A 22,271-nucleotide genomic window follows, 5' to 3' on the forward strand; every position below is an offset into this window, starting at 1 on the left:
TATTTTAATATTTTATCATGTGGGATATTATGTCTCAAACTAATTTCAAGAGAGAGAAAAAGAAAGATATATTCCTATGCTTACATGTGCATATGTATATTTACATAAAATTATTTGAATTGAATTAAAGAGTAAAATATAGCAGATATTAATGACCTATCTCACATATTGTTATATTTGGTTGTCATAATGAAAAGTACCAAGAGGATTCTAACCCTTCAAATATTTGATACAGATGAGTAGGACCTAAATAATAGAGTATTTTTTATGCAGTTTTAATACACAATAAATTTAAGATGTAAGATATTTTATTTAATTTTCATCAGACAATGAGTTTGGATAAAGAATCCCTCAAACTTCCAAGTTCAAAATGTGACCCAGCACACTGCAGCAAATTTGAAAGAGAGACAGTCCCCAGCTGCATTGCAGTAAAATTTCTTAGATAATATTTGCCATGTTTTAATATAAAATTTGTTCCCAATAGAGAATTGGATCATGGGTTCCTGGCTTTTTCAGACACTCAAGTTGAGCTCATCAGGAGAATTTCATATTGTGTAACACTTAAATAACTGCATTCTCTGTCAGCTAAGATTGCTTTTGAATTTTTATAAAATAATTTATGGAGAGAAGGGAATTATTAGAGTTTATTCCCAAGGCAAACGCTATCCGCTAGGGCAGTATTCAAGGCTATCTTTTTTTTTTCACTCATGACAGGAGTTTACACCAGCACTAGGTAAGAAAATAGGGCTATTAATATATTGAGAACTGAAAGAATTGCCAGCAAAACGTATTTCCCTTCACCAGAGCCGCAGAGGCAAGAAAGCTCAGTAGGAGAACCTGTTTGAGGAACAAAGCCACCAAAGGAAATCCTCCTAGGGTATTCAAACCTATTTAGTGAGAGCCCACAGCTTTTCATTTGCAGGAAGAACAGGTGTTTCCCTAGAAAAAAAACCTGCGAAGTCACCTTGCCAAGCCAACATACGATTGTAAAACGTCAAAAACCGGATCACTGAAGAATAATTCAGGAGGAAGTAACATATCTGCACATCTACAGCATAATATGTTTTGCTTATCTGCTATTCACATAATGATATTATCTGATAATATTACTGGGGGCTTGAGGAAGGGGAAAGAATTGCTTTCAACTGAGAAGAAAATTTAGTTCTCTCCTTCGTTTGGAAGGGATTAATACAAAAAGCACAAATTAATTGCAGCATATTATCAAAGTGGTCAGAATTTGAGCGAACACATTTTAGCATGGCCAAAGGCAGCGGAAAAATTATGCTTTCCAAAGATAAGAAAATGATGGCATAAGATGGTTGCAAAAAGGCCCAAGAGACATAAGGAACTGAAAGACATGAGTCAGCATCAATAAGGACTGCACAGTTTAGGCACATACTTGCCCGAACAAAAGTTTGCCATGCAGGAATTGCAAGATGGTTCTGCCCATTGTTAAACTCGATGTCGTTAATGAGATGGGGGTGGGGGGAGTAACTGCTCAGTTTTGTCTAACTATTTCTCCCATAGCACCCTTTCAACAAATTGCTGGGTGTCAGAGTCTACTTGGTGAATCTTTCAAAACCTCATGCATTATTTTATCAGTCAACTGACATTAATTGGGTGCCCACTAAACTGCCAGACACTGTGCTAGGCTGGGAGGATACAGGGGTGAATAAAAGAAGGAATTCAGAGGAGATGGCATCATTAGGTCTCAGAAAAAAGTGTCTCATGTTGCTCAAACTCCCAAGAGCTTATTTTACATGAAGGAGATTCATTAGTTTATAATGAAAATTTTTAAGAACCTGGACTGTGAACTGGGACTCCATCCCTGGTGTTTACCCACTGTGGAGTCTAAGTCACCCGTCAGAAGACTCTTTGGTTACACAGATTTAGAGCAAAGGGAGCCACATCTGTTTGTAACATGGTACCTTTTCCAAAGATACTTTTATTCATTTCTCTTTAAAATTAATTTCCCCTGTTATGAATATGGCATATTTTCCTTTTCGCTAAAAATTCTGCTTATACTTATTTTCTCACTTGCACCTCTGATTCCTTCACATTTGTGTAGTAATTAAGCATGCAGGCTTCGGAGTCAAGGAGACTTGCTAGAATTTTGACTCATCCACTAGCTGCGTGACATCGGACAAGTTGCTTATGCTTTCTGAGTTTCAAATTCCTCATCTGTAAAATGAGGGCAATAATCATACCTGTCTCACAGGATTATTATGAAAATCAAATGAGATAATATATGTAAAACAGTTCAATTAGTTACAGCCAATACAACTATTATTCTGGTAGTATCTACACTCGTATCAAGTGGCATATTATCTTTTTGACTTCTGCAAGTCTTATGTTTTCCAATATTCTGTTTCATTTTAATATGTAATTCATATTCTAAAAACAATATAATAGCTCGTGGAGAATTCAGAAATTGGAAAGATGCAACAGCTCTTAATTTTGCCCTCCTAAACCAACCATTAAATTTTTTTTAAATGACAGTTTATTTTTTTCATACTATATATACATAATTTTTTTTAACATTTTATTTTTTTAATTTCCCTCTCCCCGCCTTCTCCCTCCCTTCTGGTAACCACTAGATCATTGTCCAAGTCCATGAGTCTCTGTTTGTTTGTCCTGTTCATTTGTTGCTTTTAGTTTTATCTCCTACATATGTGATATCATGTGATTTTCAACCTTTCCTGTCTGGCTTATTTCACTTAGTATGATTATTTCAAGGTCCATCCATGTTGTTGCAACTGGCAGTATTTCATCTCTTCTTATGGCTGAGTAATATTCCATTGTATATATGTACCACAGCTTCTTTAGCCAATCATCATAGGACACTTTGGTTGCTTCTGTGTCCTGGCCACTGTGAATAATGCTGCTATGAACATTGGTGTGCATATATCTTTTCGAATATGAGTTTTCAAGGCTTTGGGGTAAATACCCAGTAGAGGGATTGTTGGATCACATGGTAGGTCAATTCTTAGTTTTTTGAGGAACTTCCATACCCTTTCCATAGTGGCCCACCACTATGTAGAGGGTTCCTATTTCTCCACATCCTTTCCAACATTTGTTATTACTTGTCCCCAACTATTAAAAATTAAAGTGATTCCTGACATTATATTTACAGATATCTGTTTATATTGGATCTAGCTGAAGTTGAAAGAAAAAAAAGTGCTCCTAAGCATGGCATTCTTTGGTTTGATGTGCACTGCTCGGTTGTTATGACATGTGAAAGCCAGATTGCTTGCTGTGCACCATGACTCTGTCTCATGGCAGCTAACAGGTAAAGGGCTGAAGAAACACCTTTATATCTCTCTACCCTGAACATACTTGAGAAAATAAAGTAGTTTCATTGTTGTTATTTGTTTGTTTGTTTGTTTGAGAAGACAACTTGGAAAGGCGAGAATTTTCCAAAAGCTTACATTTGCTTCAACACTTCCTGTCTGAAGGTGTCTAATTGCATTGCAAGGCAAAAGAAGCCACATATAAGACTTGTGCTTTTAAATGGTCAAGTTAAATTATGGCTTGGAATAATGGAATAATATGGAACCAGTGCCTTTGCCAAATGACATACTCTGCTCTGGATTTACTGACATTTTATCTGCTATTTTGAATCAGAACATGGAAGAATTTGCAATTATGACATTTTTTTTTTCAGCAAAAAAAGCACCAATTATTTTCTGATGTTTATCTGTCAAATATGTGTTGAAAAATTTTAAAGAATTTTATTTTATAAGCCCCTTTTGGAAACCTCAAAGGCCTGAAGTCCTTGAAATAGTAAAGAGTTACTTCTTCAGTTAAAACCTCCTATTGCAAATAAAATTTTAGAACTATGGTGCACATGGGATGTTTGGTAACACATCTATCTGGTTTTTCTGCTCTGATGAAGAAAGACTGCCATGAGTCACAGCTTTCTACATCATCTTGCATGGACATCAAAGCCCTTGCCAATAGTCCTGAAGAAGTTTTGCTTATTGCCACAGAAGCCATCAATTTCTCCAAACTCAGGGCTTTAACTCGTTGGTGTTTAAAGAAATTATTGTCAAGAAATGGAAGCAGAATATAAAGTTATTCATTGGTATTCAATCCTAAAATAATTCCATAGGGGAAAAGTCATCTGCAGTTTTTATTTATTTGATCATGTGAATAAGGTAGGGCTTTTTTTTTTTGGCATAAGATCCTGTAGGCACCATTTTGGAAGCTAACTGAAATACACACACACGCACATAGAAAACCCAGGAGCCCTTTTGGCCCAGTTGCCACTGCGGGAAAAGAGGTTGGAAACAGATAAATGTGAATTCAGCCCATACTAGAGGAGATTCTCCTAGCTCTATTCAAGAGTGATAATATTTGTCAATTTCTCACAAGGCAAAAATCTATGGACGCCTGGAAACGCTGTAGAACTTCTCCAAAAGTTATACTCACTTGACATGGTTTGATAAACTTGAAATATGGATTTTAACCATTTTCTTGCTAATATATACAGCACTGATGATGCAGATTTTGCAAAGATGACCAAATTCATTGACCTGAAGATGGAGAAAATGATGCAACTGTATCAGCTTGAAGAGTCCTAAAGAAATCCAGTGTATCTGGACATAAGCCTACCCATTTGCCACAACCTACTTTATTGATCGGGGCTTTCTTTCACTCGTTGCTCTCAAAATTAAAAGTAAAAATTGATAGAATAGCACAAATGACAAACATTATGATGTAGACTGTTTCGTAATTTCTTCTCTTCAAGTCAAACAATGGCAGCCTTCTCATTTAAATTAGCTTTATGGAAAAATATTAATTTTATTCTTTATTTGCACACTTTGAATTTATTTCAAATCACTTAATTTATGTGAGTAAACAAGAATGAGAGAAGAAAAAATATTGTAAGTTTTTTCTATGCAAAGGAAATAAATTTCTAATGTAATAAAATAAAGTTTGTGCCCCAAATTGAAGGGAAATTTATGTGCAATTTAAAAAAAAAAAAGATTCCTTTTTTTCATCATATCAAAAGAGGTGAATGACCCTCCACAGGAAAATAAAAATAGTTAAGAACAATGGATCTAATACAGCTACCTTATTTTACAGTGAATAAGTAAAGACTCTGGAACATGAAAAAATTGCTCAGAGTCCCACAGCTAATAGGTGTTAGTACTGGAATTTGAGCCCAACTTGCTTGTGTCTAAGACCGTATACTGTGTCGCCATTATATATCCTCAATGGGACATCCTACAGTCACATAGAAAGTTCTTTGAAACCAAACCAAACCAAACCAAAACAAAACAAAACAAAAAAACCAACCAACCAATCAAAAAATAGCTGTGAATATTGCACACCTGAAACTAATATAACTAATGTAATATTGTATACCAGCTATACTTAGAGAGAGAGAGAAAAAAAACTCTGTGAAAATGAAAGCTTTTGTTGCAAATGTGTTACTATCAGACTTTCCCAACCTTGAATCCTTACCTGTCTAGACCTGCACTGATTGCCAGTGCTTGGAAAATCTATCTGCCACCTACTCCATCTAGTTCCTGCCTGTTTTTCTTCTTTAATGACAGATGTCCCGGTTTCAAATCCACTAGCAGATTTAAGCATCTAAGCAACCAACACTGGCCTTCCCCTGGGTGTGTCTCTATTCTTTAAACCTAGATCATAGCTTTTCCTGCTGTGTCACTTTGTCATTGTCTAAACTCTCTATATAACACTATCTTAGTCCGTTCAGGCTGCTCTAACAGAATACCGTAGATGGGGGGTGCTTATAAACCACATAAATTTATTTCCTACAGTTCTTGTGGCTAAGAAGTCTAAGATCAAGTCACCTGCAAATTCAGTGTCTGGTGAGAGCCCACTTCCTGGTTCATAGACAGCCATCATCTTACTGTGCCCTCACAAGGCAGAAAGGATGAGAAAGCTCTTTGGGGTCTCTTATATTAGGGCATTAATCCCATTCAGGTTAACCTCACTCTCATAACCTAGTCACTTACCAGAGGTCCCACCTCCTAATACCATTATATTGGGGGTAGGATTTAACATATGAATTTTAGGGAAACATAAATATTCAACCTGTAGCAAATAACTTACAATACAGTTTAGTGAGTTCTGTAGTGAATATATTGTTGCCATATGATGAAATGGACCTTTCACTTTAAAAAGAAAAAAAAAGGAAAAGCTAACTTAAAGCCATTTAAGTTATGTGAAAATCAGTAAAAGTTAGATATTTTTTACATTTTATTCAATAAATGTCTTTTTGATAACAAGAACAATTTTGAGTTCAAGAATTTTTCTTAAATTGCTGATCAAAACTACAAAACAGAGTTGAAAATTTGATTCTTAGTCTATAGTTCCAGTCTGCCACTTTGAAGATAGGGTAGGCCATTTGCATTGTCTGTTTCTGATATATGAACAATTAGTAAAAACAATGTTAGCTATCAATATCAATATAAAACTGGGAGCTGGACAAGCATGCCTCTAGTCCTTACAATCACTCTGCAAAGTAGAAAGTATCATCCCATTCTATAGATGAAAAAATTGAGATCGAACAGGTTAAGCAACTTGCTAAGAATATAGTAAGTGGCTTTGCCACTTCTTAGCAATATTATATGTTACCTGGAATAAATATTTTTTAAAAAATTCATATCAAACCCAACATTTAGACACAACATCTCTTTTACCACTAAAAATGAATGTGGTTTAGATATAGGTCAGGGAAAATGTGTGCCTACCGCTGGAGCCCCAAAAGTCTGTGGTGGCGCCCAGTCCAATTTCTCCTCTCTGCAAGTAGGAACCCTTTAGAGTGGAGCAGCAGTAAGTGAAATCAGGGCAGATGACTTGAGAGAATAAAATAAAAGTCCTATCTAGGAAGTCAACAGTAGCCAGGGGAAATTGTGGCAGAGACAGCATCAGTTTATGCAGACTCAGCTTTCCTGAAAACATGATGGTTTCCAGCAATAGAGCAGAGTAATTAAATAATACATGTGGCAGTTTTCTAGTGAGGGACACAAGTGAGGAACCCTCTCATTGCAGTGACTCCCAGGCACACTTTGAGGAATACTTTTCTGAGGCAGGGAGGGCCCATGAAATACAGGTTACAGAGTGTTAGACAGCCAATAAATAGGGTAATCATGAAGATGGCAGGAACAACTGTTTATGATAACCATAAGTGAAGAAGATGATAAAAATTACCTGTGTACTATGAAAATATATATGAATATAAAAATAAGGGCTGGAAAGAAATACTCCAAAATGATAAAAGTTACTGTGTTGGGGTTCCAGAGTTATGGGTAATTTTCTTTATTTCTTTTCTAAACCTTTTGTAATATTGTTATATTTAATTTTTAAAGAGTTTTTACCAAAAAAGAAAATGTAATGAGTGAAGAAAACATTTAATTAACATTTTTATATTCTGTAAGAAAAAGAGAAATTCTTAAAAACCCTAATAATTTTTCTTTCCATCTTTCCTCTGTCATCTTTTCAAAGCCTGTCTTCAAGCTGCTTCTCATTCCAGTTTATTCTTTGTTTTGAATAAAACAGATCACTTCCCTCAGGTTCAATTATGGTATAATTTGAGCCTGTTGTGTTTTGCTGACTCGTATGTCACTTGTATGAGCCATACAAATGTTCCTAAATCTGAGTTGGAAGTACGTGACTTGCAAAAAAAAAAAAACAACAACAAAAAAAACGCTGAGACATCAATTTGTAAGACAGTAGAAAGCATGAATCAGGTACAAAAGGACAATGTTTCTTAGGTGAAGAAATCAAAAAATTTAGATGCTAAACTTAGAAAGTGAGGAAACTTGATTCTAGGAAAAGAAATGTCATTTTATATTTAATGGGCTTATAATATATGAAAAAATAAATTTATTTCTGAAGATTATTTAAAAATAATTTGTTAATAATTTATAGCATATCTCTATTGTGAAATAAAATGTTTAACTTTTCTAACGAAACTTTAGTACTCATCTTAATCTTGCCATGATAAACACTAGACCCAAATTTCATGTGACTCTATAGTCATTACTCCGTCATTAATTCTTTAAAAACAAGGGTCTAGGCAATAACCAAATAACTAATTTAGAATTTAGTTTTTAAAATATTGTCAGGCAGCCAAGATTCATAAAGAATGGAATGGCCCACCCACAGTTTGGCAAAGGACTAGAGGCTACTGCAAAATGTCTGATTTCCTTTTTTCCTTTTTTTTAAATTATCTGTTTATCAAATCACTCACATAAAGAGAGATATCTGCCTTTTTTCTCTATACGTAATAGAGTCACTGATTTTAAAGACTGGAGTACTGTTAATAATGGAATTACTATTAATAAACAATTGGCATTTGAAATAAATATATATAAAAAATTATAGAAGGAGTAGAGATCGCCTGCCTACCTTGCAAATTCTGCCAAACATATTCCATGTGGCTAGGGATTACCACTTAAGCTGCTTCAGCATTCTCTAGTGCACTCGATGTTAGACTCCTAATTAGTCACCAATAAGTACTTGTTGACTTGTCTTACGTAAGCAGTGTAACCTGCCTTGATTTCCTACTTCTTCCATTTCTCCCAGCTAGAAGTCCTCCTCTTCTCCTAAGCAGCATATTTAAACTTCTATTTTATGTCTTTAGTTCTTTCTGAGTTATGGCTAGGCCTTCTTCTCCTCTGAGAGACACTGAGCCCTTTGAGGACAAAGATATTGCTTGTCTCTTTCTATTCTTTACAATGTCTGGTACATTATATATACCAGACACATATTGGTTGAAAGAATACTTGAATGTAATAATAGTTGAAAAGTAAATATAAGAGTTGGAAGACTTCTTGCTCGCACTCCTAAAACTGCTTATCTCTGATCAAATAAATTGAGGTTTATAGTTGTACTTGTAAATATAAGATATAGAAATTAGGTAAATAAGAATTCGTGCTCATGTGTTTTGTTCCTCTTACAGGAAATGCTTTACAGATCACAAAGTACATGTGTTTTATTCGTAATAGCTACTATGGACCCTTCGTATTTTGAATGTTAAATAATTCTTATAATGAAATACACTAGAATATAACCATCTAATTGTTTTCTAAATGGGGCTGCTAATCTTCCAGCAAAATGTTTATTTTTCTCCATTCCTTTTCTCTAAATGTTGTAAATCCTCTCCTTGAAGACAGATTATTTCTCTTGAGCATTATAAACTTAGATCTCTGCCTTCCTAGATGCATTATCATCAAAGTATTTTTCCATGACTTTTATAGTCATGGTGTACTGGAGTGGAAGGAAGAACACTAGCATTTATTCATTGGCTGTTAAGTGCCAAATATTGTGAGGCACTTTTATATTTGGTGTCTCATTGAATCCTCATAAAAGGCTGTAGGAGATGTGTCCATTTTACACATGAAAAAAGTGAAGCTCAGGGCTCGCTTTGGCAACATATTCCACTAAAAGAAAGTAAAGCTCTGGAAGATTAGTCATTCTCATTGTCTTACAACAAACAGTGGAGCTAAGATTCAAATCTAAGTTTATTTTACTTAGAATTTTATAGACTCTATTACATCATTTTTTGTGAACATTTATGCAAAATAAAAGAGGGCTGGAATATTGAACTCCATTGTGCCTAACAACGGATAGAAATTAGTGAAAGAATGAAACATGAATGCACACAGAGAGGTACCTACGACTTTAACAAGTGGTCTACTTTAAATGATTTGAATTATCTAAACATATGAAATATTTTTCCAACAGGCTGTTACTAACATTTTTATTGTTGCAATAAAATTATCTTTTAAACAACAAAAGTAGCCTTTGTAAAATGTCTTTGTATTTCTAGGTGTATGAGAGGTAATACTGAAATATTTAGCGCTTCTGACGCCTTCCAATCAAACTAGAATTTGAGGATAGATGATTGTCATGAGCTTTGGAAAGCGTTTCTCACTGCGGTCTACCTAATGGCTTTGACTTTCAGGGTGCCCAAGAAAACAAGACGTCTGGCCCAACGGCAAGCTTCTCCCTACCTAGAAGGAAAGCACTTTTAATTGCATAGATAATCTATATTTCAGGAGTATAGAAACAGAAAATACTTATATTCAGTAAACATGAAATGAATATTTCTAACTTTTTGGATTATTTTCGCATTGAGGAGGTGGAGGGATAAGGGAGCTGACATTTACTGACTACTGCAATCTATTTTAAAAGGATGTTCTAGATTTACCAGGTCAATATTTTATATAGGGTAAAGTAGGCTTCAGGCATGGCTCACTCACTATTGCCCACTGTCATACTCTTTTTTCACGGTGGAGAGAAATCCGTCAAGAAAAATATAATCTTATTTGTAGCTTTTATTAACCTCTTCTTTGGCCCTGAGGCTATAAACTACCTGCAGGTTAAGTGGTGTGACCTCTATACAGATATACTTGCAGAAAGCCTACATTTATAACACTGTTGGAAAATTCAGACTTGTACAGACAGGTCAGATGATAGTTTTGAATGCCATTAGACAGGATAGTATTTTGGATCACATTCTTTCTCTCTCTCCAGTATTATTTAGTGCCTTTTGCCACTATAGATCAGTTTACATTTCCTATAATTTTACAAAAATGGAACAATATAGTGTGTGTACTCTTTTCTTGATCTGACTCCTTTGCTCAGTTTAATTACTTTTGAATTCATCTATGATATTGGATACATCAGTAATTCATTCCTTTTTATTGCTGAGTAGTATCCCATGCTGAGTATGAATATACCACAATTTGTTTATGCGTTTATTCATTCATTTGCTTTTCTTCTTGGTTCACCCTGCCCTCCTTATCAAAATTACTTTCTCTGATCTTTAATTTCTGGTTATACACTTGGCATTTACCCAGGTATAGCAGACACATGTGATCCAGCAAACTCCACCCCGGCTTTAAGTGTAGAGCGTATGTGGCCATTCAATCACTCAATTGCCTTGGCCACAGTGACAGTTCATTGATTCAGGCTGGGCTAATTAGAACTAATGTTTGTGCTATTAGGAATGTTACTTCCTCTTTTCTGCAAGACTTGAACAATAAAATGTAGAGCTAGAAATATTGCAGCCATCTTTGGGTAGAAGAGCCAAAACTGTCAAAGGCAGAACCAAAAGAAGGAAAGAACCCAAGTCCTGATGACATAGTGTGGGTTGTTGGATAAGATGTCTCTGAAGCCTGCGTTATCCCTGCTCTTTGAAGTTATGTAAACAACAAAGCCCTTTTTTGTATAAATTATTTAAGTTGCTGTTCATGTCACTTACAAGAGAAAAAGCTGTGAGACAGTTGCTTTACGTTCGTTATCTCATTTATTCCTCACTTCCTGGCAGGTATGTTGTTATTTTAATTTTACATATTGGGAAACTCTTAGTCTCACAGTGGCAAAGCTAGAAATACCATCCAATGCAACTGATTGCAAAGCGTAGTTGCTATGCAATACCGCTTCAGGGCTAGAACCCTGACCTGCTTAGCTTTGTGTATTTTTACACTTCCTTCTTATTATCTGACATTTAATACTATTAACATTTGACTTCCTTATTGCCGAAATAAAATTACATTTATCAGACTTAATTCTTCTCCTTTTCCTCTGCTGCTGCTTTTTACCTTTCTTGTCTTTACCTCTTCCTCATTTTTTATTTTTTTCTTTTTCCAATGTTAAATACCAAATATTTGCTCTAGTCTCTTCTTCACAGGTCATATCAACTCTAAAATGATCTGGGTAACGTTGGCTTGGGCAAGGCAAAGTTAGTTTACTGAAAAACTTGCCTTTCTGAACTAACAGCTAAATACTAGAAGGATGACATTTACAAATGAGTCTGATAAACTTGCCTAAAAACAAATCACTGGGCCTGATTTCAAAGATGACAAAACCAGAAGGTCACTGCTACTCTCTCCCTTTCTTCATTCTTTAAGAGGATGAAAAAGTCCAATGATCATTTTGAGAAGCCCCTGGGAAAATGACTAATTGACTTATCTTCCTTCTTAAGACGTTCGAGAGGGGAAAACCTTTACTGCCCTACCTCCTACTTTTCAATATTGTTTTTTTGAAAAAGGAGGAATTTGTTAAATCTTAAGAGTGGCATCATGTTGTGCTTTATTTTTCAGGAAGCTCAAATAAGCTTTCAATGTATTTTATTTAAGAGTCCACCTCTGCTTCTTTTCAGCAGACAGAACATCAATCTAGTTAAGAGCAGTTAATATCACAAAATTTAAAAAAGAAAGAAAAATGATTTAATCCCTTCTTAGTCTCTTCATAAAGTCTTGTGCAGAGACGTCCTAGAAGCCAGAAGACTAGCACTCCTTAAGCACTTTGTCAACTAGAGAAAAACTTCATTTTAAAATGAAATGTTTGAATTATATCTTTTAACTGCCAAGACTGAATTAGTTCCTGAATTCATTTCCCTTGTAAGGACACAGGACATCACTTTCCAGAAAGCTTCTTATAATGCTTCCTGGACTGTACCAAATATTTTGGATGTTGTCAAGCCTTGGCAGTTAAATCCAGTACTGCAAATCTGAAATTTTAACTGTAGAGAGGGAAGAAGTTTCCCTTCTCAAATATGTATCTTGCATGTCTTTGTAGATATTCTGATAATGATTTTAAGTAGGTCTGGCTATGTAAAATCTCTATAGTTAAACTTTAAAATAATGGGCTACAACCATATCATTATGCAATGGTATAAAGCCATTTTGCAAATGTTGGAATGGTACAAAATATTTATAAAAAATAAATGTTCGGGTGAGACTACCTGTTTTGTTTTTAAAGGTGGTTTAAAAAAGTCCTTTGACAACACTCTTTTCTTATCTATACAGGCATATGTTGTTTTATTGCGCTTTACTTTATTGCACTCCACAGGCATTATTTTTTACAAATGGAAGGCAAGACCCTCCACCAGTACAAAGATTACAACTCACTTATTGCTGTGCTCACTTTATTAGGTCTGGAACCAAATCCACAGTATTTCAGAGGTATGCCCGTAGTTTCATTTTTGCAAAATATAAAATTGTTTTATTTTCTATTTTGACATTAGGGGGAGGATAGTTAATTTCTGCCCTTAGCTTAACTTGCTTCACTCTTGTTGCAAAAAAAAAAAAAGAAAAGAAAAAAGAAGAAGATTTATTATATGATTTGGCCTAACAAAATAGGGGATAGAGCTAGACGAACGTTTTTTCTCTGTTTGGTAAGTTAACTAATTTCTTGAGAAATTTTTTTGCAAGTATTAACAATTGGAAATGGTTCAGCAATTCAGACATATGGAAAATTGTTTTGTAAATAGGTAAAGTTATGTTTTGATGTTGTAAAGGGCAGTGGTTCTCAAACTTTATTGTGCAACAAAATTCTAAAGGACTCGTTAAAACAGTTTGCTAGGCTCCATCCCAGAGTTTCTGATCCAGTTGGTATAGGGTGGGGCCTGAGAATTTTCATTTCTAAGAAATTTTCAGGTGATATTGCTGCTGCTGGTTCAGGGACTGTCTTCTGAGAACCACTGATGTAGAGAACTGAAAACCGCCTTGTCTCTTTCCCGTGTCTTATCTGGATATGTTTCACTTTTGTTTCCTAAATTATGTCACTCTCAAAGTGAGTCACAGCAAGGACTTTTTGTTTCCGTTCCCTTCCACTCTCTCTGTCCAAAGTTCAATGACCTTCAAATTCACCCCTTCAAGAGCCCCCATTCCCAAAGCTTAATAGTAAATGCCTAATGCTTCAAGAGGACAGTTTCCCAAATTGCGCTCATCAGCACACATGTGTCCCTAAATATTTTCATATACATCCTGTGATAAAGCTATTCAACGGTCCAAATGTTTTGGGATACACTGGTTCAACCGGAAAAAAATGCATAAAAACTTCATTATATTTATATAAAAATATATTTTTGTATTATAAAAACTATTAATTTCAGAACTTCTCAGAGCTTTTAATATGTAAATGTGCATTATCTCCAAAAGGGAGATAAAGTACAGGGCATTTCCCAAGTGGAATTCTTTCTCAGCTCTTCTTCCACACCAAGCGCTAGGCAATCTCTAGTAACCACAATTTGAGAAATGCTCTAAGTAATTTTATAATTTAACTTTATTTTACGAGGTTAAAAAAAAGTTCATATTACAACATAGGGAAAGGGTCAACTAACATGTCAAAACATGATATATAAATTTTAAATCAATTTAGAAAAGTAAATAAACTCACCTATTATTTTAATTGTATGAAATTTTTTTCTGTTTTCTTTTCCTTTATTGTGATAAGAACAGATGAGATCTACCCTCTTAACAAATTTTTAAGTGTACAGTACAGTATCAATAACTATTGGCACAGTGCTATACAGCAGATCTCTAGGACTTATTTATCTTGTGTAACTGAAACCTTATACCTAAACAGCAATTTCCCATTTTTCCCAACCTACAGCCCCTGATAAATCACCCTTCTACTTTCTGTTTCTGAGTTAGACTATTTGGGATACTTCACATAAATGGAATCATACAATATTTGTTGACTTCTGTGACTGGCTTACTTTACATAGCATAATGTTCTTGAGGTTCATCCATGTTGTTGTACCACCTTCTTCTTTTTAATGGCTGAAAAATATTCCATTGTATGTATGTACCACATTTTCTATTTTCATGTGATCTTTTATTGATCAAATAATCTACTGAGATAAAAAGAAAGAACCCATAGCTTCTAGCCTCTGCTGATCATCAGGACTTTCCTGACCTCACCACCTAAAATACCCCTGCTTCTCCCCACTTCCAATTTCTTATCCATTATCATTCCATTTTATTATATTTTTCATGATTCTACGTTATCTTATTAATTCCTTAAGTGATTTATATGTTTATTGCCTGTTTCTTCCACTGGAAAACAGTTCCAGGAAGGCAATACTTCATCTGTCGTGTTCATTTTTCTGTATCTTCAGTGCCTAGAATAGTGCTTGGCACACCATGCACAGTCAGTAAATATTTTTTGATGAAAAGAATAGATCAATAAAGTAATCATCTCAGTTCTAATTATAAAATCTTTATTATAGCAATAAAAGATATAGCAAGAGGAAAAGGGGCTCTTGAGCAGCTTTAGATGAGGCAATTAGAACAATCTTAATCTCTAATGAAATAATTCTAATCTAATGGTATGAAAGGGGAATATTGATATGAAACTTAGAATGCCATTTTGTAGACTCACTTTTATTATGATTTTTAACAATTTACTAAGGGACTAAAAAAAGCATACAATTTTTTTAAAAGCAAGTATGTAAAAAATATTTGACATACAAGTAGACCTTATATAGATATCGATTTTTTTCTCTTTAAAAGGCCTCTGAAAAGGATGCTTGTTCTTGCTATATTATAAAGTTCTTTGACTTGGACAAATCTAAAAAGCATTATTGACAGTGCTTTTTTAAAAAACACACATTTGTTCGAAAAGAAAGCTTGTGTTATATATTTGCGTTCTGTATGACAAGCAAGTGTTAAATATGTGCAGAGCACAAATGTTGCTAATTTGTGGATCCTGGTAACTTTAGAGGCATTGGAGAAGTCTGACTGAACTGTATGATTGTTGGACGTTACAATAGATACATTTAACTTTATCCAACAAAATAAGAGAAAGAAGTCAACAAGCATAATTTTAGGGGGAAAGGATTCATCCAGGAATCCAAGGATATAATTGTCAGGTCTTTAGAACATAATGTGATTTGAAGTTGCATTAAAAATTTATTATGTCTATTTCCTGGTATTAAAATGGAAAAATATTTATATCTCACTTCACCAGGCCTTTTATGTGGTTAAAAAAATTTTTTTTCTGTTTAGGTTGTCTACATCCGGTCCCCATTCTCTTCTTTTCAGTCTTCTCATTATCTCCCTCTGGACGTTTATGTTTGTTTTTACTTTATGTTTTTATCCTTATTAGTGGAAAAAAGTGGGTCAGTATTACTTCAGTTTGTCTTCACTTTCACTCGTCTGTTCATCCCTGAACAGCTTTTAGCCTCTGGAAAAGAAGAAAGTAAAAACATTTACAGAAACTGGGCCAACATCTTTGCAGCCCTCCTCCTTCAAGAAAGCAAAACCTGTGCAACTGTAACAGTATTTCCTCTCTGTTCTCATAGCACCCTTATTTCCCTTCTCATAAAGTTCAGAGTTTTATAATTGTTTATTGAGTAACTTTCATCCAGCTAGACTCTCAGTCCTTTGAGCACCCAGTATATTGCCAAGTATATAAAGAAATTTGTAGTTTAAATGAATAAGTGCTGCATTCAGGAATGACGGCTGCACTGGTACCCACCATCCACACGTAATAAAGGAGAAAAGTTGCAGCAATCAACATACTCAAGAGTGGGTCCTTTGACATCAACCCTCTAGAAAACCAGTGAACTGTGGCATTGGTATCTTAATTACATAACTACTAGGACAATTTAAGTAAGAGTTTTGTTTTGCTGGGGGTGGGTGGGACGCAGATGAAGGGGCTGAATTATTCAAATAATTTCTTCCCGAGTCGCTGTGACAGACAGTGCCTAAGCTTCTCACTCTTCTTGCTGGGTCTTCTCACGCCTCCCACCCACCTCCCTCCGCTTGGGAAAGCAGGCACGATGGACCCAGGCCCCCTCCTCCGGGCCGGGGGTTTCCCGGGGATACCCCGCCCTCCAGGCCCCGCCCCCCGCCCCTGGCCCGCCGGCCCCGCCCCCTCTGCCGCCGCCGGCAGGGGTCGCGCTGCCCCCAGCGAGCAGCTCAGGCGGGGGTGGGGAAAGCTCCGGTGGCCGGTTGCTTTTCGCCGCCGCTGCTGGTTGGATCGTTTCAATAAGTCTTTTTTCTCGCTCGCTCGCTCGCTCGCTCGCTCTCCTCCGGGGAACAGGCGGAGGCGTCAGTCTGCAGCCGCCGAGTGAGAAAGCGACGCACACGCAGCGAGCGAAAGCGGCCGCCAGTGGTCTCCGCAGCTCCTCACGGTCCGGCGCCGGAGAAGGAGCCCGCGTTCGGCCGGGCCGCCTCAGCCGGGCGTCGGCGCCTCTCTCCCGCCCCGGCTCCTCCGAGGGGATTAGTGGGCCGCCCGCGCGGCTCGGCGGCCCGGGAGCCATGTTGACCGGGGGTCTTGGCAACGCGTGAGGGACCCGCGGCCCCTCCCGGAGGCTCCGGACCCTCGGCGAGAGCCGGAAGGCGGCTGCGGCGGCGGAGGCCTGTGCCTCGGAGGCGCCTCGGGTCTGCCAGCTGCTGGGACCCGGACCTGCATCCGGTCGCCGCGGGCGTCGGCGGAGCCGCTTTACCCCCCGCGCCTCGCCTCGCCGCGGGACGCGGCCCCCGCACTTGCTGGTGAGTTGGCGGCAGGCGTGGGCGCGAGGCTTTCCCTGCCGCCCGGCCAGCCCCAGGCGGGGAGGGTGTTCGGGATGGAGGGTCGGGGCGGGCAGCGGGCTGGAGCGCTGGAGGCTCGGGCCCGGCCGGGAAGTTCAGAGAGGGAGACGCGGCGCCGGGGGCTAAGCGTGTGAGGCATCGGGGCATTTCCGGGGAGGGGGGGGGGTGTGGGCGTCCGTCGGGCTCCTTCGCGGGAGGCGCCTCCAGCCGCCGCCGCCGCCGCCTCCGGTGCTCGCTGCCGTTTTGGTCTCCGGGGAAAGGCCGGTCTCCCTCGGGGCCGAGGAAGGGGAAGAGGCTGAAAGTCCCCCGAGACACAAAGGTCTCTCAGCGGGGGTGGAACTGCAGGCGCGGGCAGCGAAGCTCGGAGGGGAAAGGTCCGTGGGAGGTGGGCAAGGGGGCGGCGACCGCGGCGCTTCTAGCTCCTTGGAGACGCCGGGGGTGTGCGCGGGTGGGGAGCGCCGAGCAGGAGGGGGAGGAGCAGCCCTCGCGTGGGGCGTGGGCCGAGACAAAGATCAGGGCAACCTCCCGCTGGCGGGTCACACCCGGGTGTTGGTCAACAGCAGAGGTGGAGGGAATGTGGGAAACCCAAGGAACCGAGGGGGAGGGGGGAAACAGGGGGCTGCCAAGTATTGTCTCCGTCGCCGTCGCTTTTCTCAGCGTTTTTGTGCCCAATGCTTTTGCTCCCCAACTCAGCTGGATAGCTCCAGATTGCCTCCCTCTCATCACCTCGCTGCCACATTGGCTCTCCTGTGGTTTTCCCCTAGTTCTTCCCCTACTTTTCACCCACTCCTTTTCGGGTAAGCAGTATTTTGTCTTCAGCTTGGAGAACGTTTGCTAATGACAGGATGCCTGAGCTTGTTCTGACCCTGAACTGCCTTGAACTCTTCTCTCTTCCTCCCACCCCTTCCTTTTTGGGATCTTGTAATGTCACGTGGCCATTAACAATTAGCTTTTCTTCTTCAAAAAGGGCAAAACCATTTAGCTGAAATCTGTGGCTCTCGTCCTTTACATTAATATGTCCACCAAAGACACGTCGTTGATCGTGGCTTATCACCTTCTTTAGTTAGCCATATTAATTTTCTAGATACAAAAGTGACCAATTTTGTTTGGAGTTTTGTCCATTTCTAGGGTCAGCAAAGTGTGTATTCCTAGCAGCTAGACCTCCTGTCACTTATCAGGAAGTGCTTGACTTAAAGACAGACAATTCTTTCCTTAAACTTTGCCTATTTCTTGAAGGATTTCTTTGAAGAGGCCCTTGTGTAAGATCAGAGTAACAAATCTGAATTACTATATTTTAGACTTATTTTGTTAACCATTGGGCAGAAGAAAATGAATGGGATCTTAAGAGATTAATGCCTTGAGTAGAGGAAATCCTCCCTTGAAGCTAGAGGTTCAACCAAATTTTAAGAAAAAAATTAGCTAGTCGTAATGTCATTGATTTTGTTCTTTTATGAGACTCACTAGCTTATTAAATGTTAGGATGTTGTTTGGTTGAAATTATTTTAGTCTTTGTAATTCTAACGTCTGTAATTCTAACAGTGTTCCATAAACAGTTGGAACAAAAGAAAAAAAGTGGCAGTATTAAGGAATATTCCTGGTTTTGTGTTATAACAGAGAATATTGGAATATAAAAAGTGCTCTCCTTTTATCTGGTAAACTATCTCATAGGCCAGAAACACTAACAATTTACATGGTGGACTTCAAAGAAAATAGCCGAGCCTTTGAATTTTAGCTATTTTAGAAGTACTATGCAAATATGTCATTTTTTTTTACAGTGAATATACAAACATTGAAATACGAATGGAAGAAAATAAAAGTAAAGCCTATTTGATATTGGGATGTTACTGTTGATATTGTTGTGTAAGAACAGTCATACTTTGCTGCTTGCTACCATTAAAATGTGGACACTGTAAAAACTGTCAAAGAGATTTCCCTTTAGGAACCAATCTCTAAATTCTGAGACTTCCTACCTTATTCCTCCTCTCCCCCCTTACCACTGAACATATTTTGAATGTCTTTGTGAAATTAACACGTCATATTAATAATTGATGTTTTTATAACATTTATCAAAAGACCGTATTGAAGATACCTTGACTTTTTTCTGCATGTTTATTAGTGTCTAATTAGATAAGCAAAATTTAATTCTCACTGGAAGGAAATCTACCAAAAAGTTAACAAAGATTTCTGGGTGGTGTGAATTATGGGCGAATAAAAATATATATTCTTTATTTCTCAAATTTTCACATTACTTTTATAATCAGAAAAAATATATGAAGAATTAAAGTCTTGTTAATATCCTAATTTGCCTATTACTAAAAGAAGCTTCTATAAAATGTGTAATTCTCATCTTTGGATTCAGGCCCAAAAAAGTAACTTTTAGTGTTAGGTATTTGAAATAGTGCAGCTTGCCAAATGTACTCTGGTTACCAGCGGGAAAAGAAAGCTGGTAGTATGGAAAGATGAAGTTGGAAGAATTGATGCAATGTATGGTAGCTTTGTATTCCAGTAATCTCATTCTAATAAATCATTGATTTTATGAAAAATAGAAAAATTAAATTTTATTTTCTCTGTAGCACAGAATAGCTGTGTTGACCAAGCAGATTTTAATGTATATGTTGATCTTTAGTTTTCAAAATTGGTTCACTCCTACAATTACAGTGGAAAGAGATAGCCTATAAAATACTTTATTTTGGCAAGGTTTTTGTTTTTTTTTCCCCTCAGCAATATTTACCTCCTTTCCTTTTGCTAGTGAAATAGAACTAAAAAACTGCAGATATTTCATTGTGAACAATGGAAGCTATTATGGCACCTGAGATAGATACTCAGTAGTGAAGATGGTGATGTCCCTTAATATTAAAAAAAAAATCTGTGAAAACAAAATTTTTGCCTTTGTATTTTCCTCGTTATTGTCAAGCAGTGCTGAATATTTATAAGGCATTACATTTTGAATCGTTATTACTGTTCTCTAGTGTGCAAAAATTACAGCATCATGTCATGGCATTCTTTCATATAGCTTTTGTACTTCCACGGTGGATAATTACTTAATGAATTTATTGTTGTGTTGTAAAAAACTATATGTCAAATCCAGCTTATAAACATATTCTTTAGAGTATTTTATTGATTTAAAAATTTGCCTCCTTTCCTATGTGAAGGAAGAATAATTTTATGATCTTTGAATTTCGAATGACATTTTTGCTTACATTTTTACGTAGGAAAGAGTTATTTAAAGGGCATTTTATAAACTGATTATGGCATTTTGCATTTTAAATGAAGATAAAAATAGGTTATGACATTTAAAAATGAGCTTTTCTTAGTTTTTGTGAGGTAAAAACTGCCTACAATAGAAAAACCTAGTATAGCTTCTAGCCTTCAACCTATAATGTTGGTAATTTCTTTGAACAGGTGGGAAGAGGACCTATTAGACTAGTTTTTAAAAAAAATTCTATGAAACATTTACAATATTAAGTCAAGAATTCTTACTGTCCTTAGTGGATTCTTTGTCATTTATTTTGTTACCAGGCTTTTTACTTGGTAATTACTTTGATATTTGCAAAATTGGAAAGAGGAATTGCCAAAGGCCAGAAAAATGTTCTGAATACATCTAAGAGTAGCTTACCTTTCCTAGAATGTTTTCCTCTCTCTGTTGGCCAAATTGGAAAATCAGTAGACATCTACCAGTAAATCTAATAGGTGGGGTGCTACTATAAATATGTTCTGCAGTAACATATGATACTGAATACTGTATATGAGGGAGAGAGCGCTGAATTCTAGCCACTAGACCACCAGAGAAGTGTTGAATACTGTATTCGAGATGGTAGATTTACAGATCCCCATGGTACATTGGGATGAGAGAAAATTATCTTGCTTCTCTAAGGCTTCTTGTTATAATATATTTTGATAAAAACTATGTGGAAGAAATTAAACTTAATACCTATTTTGCTAGGTATATGCCAAGTGTTGACTTGTTAAATCTTCACAATAACTCTATCCTGTAGATATTGTGCCTGTTTTTCAAATGAGGAAACAGAGGCCTTAGGTTAAGTAATTATCTCCAGGGTTCTACCTCTAGGGTGAAAATTGCTATTTAGGCATTCAAACCACTACGTTACACTGTCTCCATGGGTTTGTGATGTTAAAAAGTCAGTGTTGAGTGTCTAAAAAGTGGTAAATTAAAAAGTTCGTCAAAATTAGATTCAAATTTCATTGAATTAGTTTTATTTCATAAAAAATACAAAATGTATTAGGGAGGACATTTATAGCTGAATTAAAATTAAGATGCTAAGAAGGTTTAAAATACTTGTAAATTTATTTTTAATCATGGATTTATCAATTAGAGTTCTTGAGGCATAAAGTAAAATGAATATGGGTGCCGAATAGCAAAAAATATACATATGTATATATACTTGGCCTTGTGATACAAGTATATTTACTTTCATTTTTACTTATATGTTTGCTTATTTATTTTGATTTTACATGTGTTAAAATTAGTTTGCTTTATTTGAGCATATGCCATAAAAGGGAAGACAGCCCACATGCATGCTCTGTAGGTTGTTTCAGTATTGGTTGAAAATTTTGCTTAAAGTAGATAAGTTTTGTATCTATATATACTATATATATACACATATGTATGTGTATATATATAGTATATATAGATATAGACTATAACTATATATACACTGGTGTAATTGCCTGTTGGTTTTTGGTTTTGGTATTGCTTATTTTAACCAAGTAAAGTGTAAATTTTGATCTTGTGTTTTTATTGATATGTGGCTACATACTACTGAAAAATGGAAATATCAGACCAGAAGGTAAATTTTTGGTTGTAACTTTTTATATTGAAGACCAACCCTTATGATATGAAAATTGCAAATTAGTATTGTTGATATATATTTTATCTCCTGTTCATATTTAAAGAACAGGAAATTTTATTGACTTGACTTGATAGAAGTCCATTAAAGTGAA

The 22,271-nt window shown here is 36.8% G+C and overlaps 1 protein-coding gene across 2 annotated transcripts in view; it reads left to right on the forward strand.

Annotated features, from left to right (window-relative positions):
- The first annotated feature begins 16,675 nt into the window (after window positions 1–16,675).
- The window catches only part of CDK17 (cyclin dependent kinase 17), an 87,701-nt gene continuing 82,105 nt past the window's right edge, over window positions 16,676–22,271 (forward strand). The window contains exon 1 of one of the 2 annotated variants that reach the window (XM_006914590.2): window positions 16,676–17,270. The gene's annotated coding sequence lies outside the window, so the exon portion shown is untranslated. The remainder of the gene's footprint in view (window positions 17,271–22,271) is intronic. The other variant, XM_015591482.2, reaches the window with a different exon arrangement.

This window comes from Pteropus alecto, unplaced genomic scaffold (genome assembly GCF_000325575.1).
Source record: "Pteropus alecto unplaced genomic scaffold, ASM32557v1 scaffold94, whole genome shotgun sequence".
Taxonomy (NCBI): Eukaryota; Metazoa; Chordata; class Mammalia; order Chiroptera; family Pteropodidae; genus Pteropus; species Pteropus alecto.